Source organism: Elephas maximus, chromosome 5 (assembly GCF_024166365.1).
Source record: "Elephas maximus indicus isolate mEleMax1 chromosome 5, mEleMax1 primary haplotype, whole genome shotgun sequence".
Lineage (NCBI taxonomy): Eukaryota > Metazoa > Chordata > Mammalia > Proboscidea > Elephantidae > Elephas > Elephas maximus.
The window spans coordinates 3,302,841-3,307,950 of NC_064823.1; the positions used below are offsets into that span (position 1 = coordinate 3,302,841).

At 40.4% G+C, this 5,110-nt stretch overlaps 1 protein-coding gene across 4 annotated transcripts in view; it reads left to right on the top strand.

Annotated features, from left to right (window-relative positions):
- Positions 1 to 5,110, top strand: part of LOC126076683 (mastermind-like protein 3) — a 377,776-nt gene that overhangs the window by 318,016 nt on the left and 54,650 nt on the right. The window lies entirely within an intron of this gene.

The following is a 5,110-nucleotide window of genomic DNA, read 5'->3' on the forward strand; positions in this document are numbered from 1 at the left end:
AAAAGAATGAACAAATCTATTTTGAAAGCAGTACAGCCAGAATGCTCCGTAGAAGCAAGGATGGCGAGACTGCATCTTACATACTTTGGACATGTTGTCAGGAGGGACCAGTCTCTGGAGAAGGATATCACGCTTGGTAAAGTAGAGTGTCAGCAAAAAAGCGGAAGACCCTCAAGGAGATGGATTGACACAGTCGCTGCAACGATGGGTTCAAGCATAACGATTGTGACGATGACGCAGGACCGGGCAGTGTTTCATTCTGTTGTACACAGGGTCGCTGTGAGTCAGAACTGAACCAACTCGACAGCACCTGACAACAACAACAACAGTGCCCAGGAATGTACAGCCTAGTCGGGGAAGTAAGGAAGAACAAGTGTTAAGTCAATACAAGGCAGGAAGTGCTATCTTACTAAATTCTACATTAAGGGTCATGGACAAGAGTGGCCAGGAGTAGACCAAGCGTGGCCTCCGGGGGGAGGTGAGCTTTGAGGTGAAACAGGAGTAAGTAGGAGTTAGATGGATGGAGAGTGGGTGGAAAGGCACTTTGGTGGAGCCAAAGAGTTGTTCCTTAAATGGAGAGTGTGGATTATAGCAGAATAGATGGAAGGGCTCATGTTGGGGAATACTGAGATGAAGTTTGTATGGGAAAACAGTTACAGGACTTTCTCATATTTAAGTGTGAGACAGTAAGAATCTGTTATTTGGATATGGCAACTAAAATTTAAGGAAAAACAGGTACAAGCAGCATTTAGAAAAAAGAAGCAACAGAACTTGGTGTTTGAATATATGACAAAATGGAATGGCAATGAATTAAATGTTTATGATGATTAAATATTAGGGTGGGCAATACTTTCTGAAAGATGATGATATGATTATGTTATACAGAAATATAAATACCAAATCATTTGTGTTTAAAAGCAATTTGATACACTTGTTATTTATCTTGTTACTATTCTTCTGATTTATATTTCCCATTTGCTAAGGTACTTGTTCCACACTCAAGAAAAATGTGTGAAGCAAACTCATGGCAATTTTTTAAAAAATTGTGCTAAATTGGGCCACAAATAGCTCATCTCTTGTGCTCTGTAGTTAGGCTTTTTGTTTTTATAAGTGTTTATTTTTTGATAAATTCAGATTTTTATTATTTAGAGTAGTAACAGACTCTCATACGGTCCCTTTGCTTACTGTTTCTATGAGAGGCATTTACTTGGCCACATCTTATCTATTATTTGAAGAGAGCCCTCTCTGAAGACAGCCGTTTTGCAAGTAAATGAGGGCATCCAGGTTTAAAACATGTTATGTCATCATGCATTAACTATTTATACCAACTCTAGCTTTTCTATAGGTTACAAAACTCTTTAAAAAACTGCTATTTCATATACGAAGATATCCTATTATATCTTGGTTCCTGAGCCAGTTTCTATAGAATTAATCTCCTTTATGAGGCTGAATGGTTTGCATCTGATCCACTGTGTAAGGAATCAAAATGCATTTCATGTTGGTTACATTTCCAGTACGTTGTCATGATAAGTTAATGTGATACAAGAAATTGCACGTTTTACCTATACATTTGTATTTACTAAGCTGTAAATAGTGACCTCAAATAACATCCAAACTGATAACTCCCATTTATCAATATTATGATTTCCTGGAATAGGCTTTATAAAGATACTTGTAATTTCTAATTGCTTTTAGATCTGAGATGTTTGGGGATTTATTTGGGCTTCTTTTCTGCACCAAGCTCTAGCCAGTTTATACAAAGAACATTTTAATGCTTGTTAGGCCAGGAGCACTTTCAGTGCCTGGCTGGCCAGCCAGTGGTAAAAGGAGAAAGATTATTCCTAAGTGCAGAAAACGGGTCACCTCAGGCCCCTGCTAGGCTTTCCAGTGCCTTTGTGAGAATTCGAAAATAGGCACCCCCTTTGAGCAAATAAGGAGCCTGGGTGGTGCAAGCAGTTTGCAACTGGCTCCTAACCTGACAGCTGGTGGTTCAAAACCACCCAGCACCTCCACAGAAGAAAGGCCTGGTGACCTGCTCCTATAAAAATTGTGGCTAAAAAAAACCCCATGGAACAGTTCCGCTCTATAACACATGGGGTCACTATGAGTTGAATAGACTTGATGGCGACATTTTTTGTTTGTTCTTTCCCTGAGCAGATGTACTGATGCCTTAGTCCTACACCAAGACACCCCTGGTATGATGCAGCCCCCCTTGCATCCTCCAGCAGACAGCATTGTGGTATACACCAACTGCACAACCTTGGGTAGTGACCCTGGGCCTTCATCACCATTCTCTGAAAACTACTCAGCGCAGAGCAGGGAGTCGAAGCTTCTCAGATCCTTGTGGTATGGATATGAGATAAGTGTGTTCTCTTGCATAATGATTCAGAGCCTATGGCGTGAAGCTGTCAGGTTGAAAAGTGACTGAAGGCCCTAGAAAAAAAAGGCAAGGCAATTCACTTCTGACTGTAGAGCAGGCTTCTTAATGGTTAACGCTACTTTCAGTATCTCCAAGAAGTAAGAATTTCAATATCACCAAGAAGTAAGAATTAGTGTGGCGGAAAAGCCAGGAGAAAAGACTTGGGAAGTGGTTTGGGCTTTGTGTTCTTCTCACTGTAATGACAGTTTCAGACACTCCAAACTCTAGATGGAGCAGCACTGTGCAATAAAAATGCAATACGAGCCACAAATGCAAATCACGTAATTTAAAATTGTCTAGTGGCCACAAAAGTAAAAAGAAACGGTAAAATTAATTTTAATATTAAATTTTTTATGTAATGTGTCTTTTACACTTAGAGGAGCCCCGTGGCTCAGTGGTTAAAGTACTTGGCTGATAACCAAAAAGTTGGTGGTTCAAACCCACCAGCCGCTCTGCAGGAGAAAGATATGGCAGTCTGGTCCCGTAAAGATTCACGGCCTTGGAAGCCCTATGGGGCAATTCTGCTCTGTCCTATAGGGTCGATATGAGTTGGAATTGACTTGACGGCAGTGGGTTTGGTTTTAGTTTATTAACACTTAGAGCATATTGCAATTTGGACTGGCCAAATTTCAAGTTCTCAGTAGCCACAGAGTCTATTGACTCTTGTGTTGGACGGGGAAATTCTAGAACAACAACAAAAAAACTTACTTGGTGGCCAGAAAGGCAATAGGCAGGACCAGAGGTGAAGCAAAATGAAAATGATAGAATTTGTTTTTGCTGTTTCTGAGCCCCTGACCCTTTATAGTGCCTTCTAAAAGTATGCAACCTTAAACTGGACAGAATGAGTCAGTGCAGATTATTGCCAAAAAACAACATAAATGGCAAGTATACACACGGACCTTGCCAGATGGAATACACAGGCATCATATCAACTACATCTGTGGAAAGAAACAATGGAGAAGCTCAGTATAATCAGTCAGAATAACACCAGGGACCAGTTGAGCAACAGACCATCCATTGCTCATATGCAAGCTCAAGTTGAAGCTGAAGAAAATTTAAAACAAGCCCATGGGAACAAAGTACAACCTTGAGGATATCCCACCTGAATTTAGAGACCATCTCAAGAATAAATTTGATGCATTGAACACCGATGACTGAAGACCAGATGAGCTGTGGGATGACATCAAGGACATCATACATGAAGAAAGCAAGAGGTCATTAAAAAGACAAGAGAGAAAGAAAAGACCTAAATGGACTTCAGAAGAGACTCTGAAACTTCCTCTTGAACACAGAGTAGCTAAAACGAATGGAAGAAATGATGGGGTAAAAGCTGAACGGAAGATTTCAAAGGGCGGCTCGAGAAGACAAAGTATTATGATGAAATGTGCAGAGACCTAGAGATAGAAAGCCAAAAGGGAAGAACACATTCAGCATTTCTCAAGCTAAAAGAACCAAAGAAAAAATTCAAGCCTCAAGTGGCAATACTGAAGAATCCTATGGGCCCAGTATCGAACGACCCAGGAAGCATCAAAAGAAGGAACATACAGAGTCACTGTACCAAAAAGAATTGATCAGTCTTCAACCATTTCAGGAGGCTGCATATGATCAAGAACCGATGGCACTGAAGGCGTTGGCGAAAAACAAGGCTCCAGGAATTGATGGAGTATCAATTGAGATGTTTCAACAACAGATGCAACGCTGGAGGTGTTCACTGGCCTTTGCCAAGAAATTTGGAAGACAGCTACCTAGCCAACCAACTGGAAGAGATCCATGTGCCTATTCCAAAGAAAGGTGATCCAATGGAAGGCAGAATTTATCAGTCAATATCATTAATACCACAGTGAAGTAAAATTACGTTGAAGATAATTCAAAAACGGTTGCAGCAGCACATCTAAAGAGAACAGTTGTAAATTCAAGCTGGATTCAGAAGAGGACATGTAACGAGGGATATCATTGCTAAAGTCAGGTGGGTCTTAGCTGAAAGCAGAGAATACCAGAAAGATGTTTGTCTGTGTTTTATTGATAATGCAAAGCCATTCGATTGTGGATCGTAACAAATTATGGATAACATTGCAAAGAATGGAAATTCCAGAACACTTAGTTATGCTCATGTGGAACCTGAACATAGACCAAGAGGCAGTTGTTCGAACAGAACAAGGGGATACTCCATGGTGTAGGATCAGGAAAGGTGTGCATCAGGGTTGTATCCTTTCACCATACTTATTCAATTTGTATGCTGATAACATAATCTGAGAAGCTGGACTATATGAAGAAGAATGCGGCATCAGGATTGGAGGAAGACTCATTAACTCATGTTGGAAGATGACACAAACTTGTTTGCTGAAAGTGAAGAGGACTTGAAGCACTTAGTGATGAAGATCAAAGACCACAGCCTTCTGTGTGGATTAACCCTCAACATAAAGAAAACAAAAATCCTCACAACTGGACCAATGAGCCACGTCATGATAAGTGGAGAAAGTATTGAAGTTGTTGAGGATTTTAGTTTACTTGGATTCATAATCAACGCCCATGGAAGCTGTGGTCAAGAAATCAAACAACGTATTACATTGAGCAAATCTGCTACAAAGGGCCTCTTTAAAGTGTGAAAAGGCAAAGGTGTCACCTTGAGGATTAAGGCGCACCTGCCCCCCCCAAAAAAAATTTATTTTATTTTATTTTTTTTTATTTCAG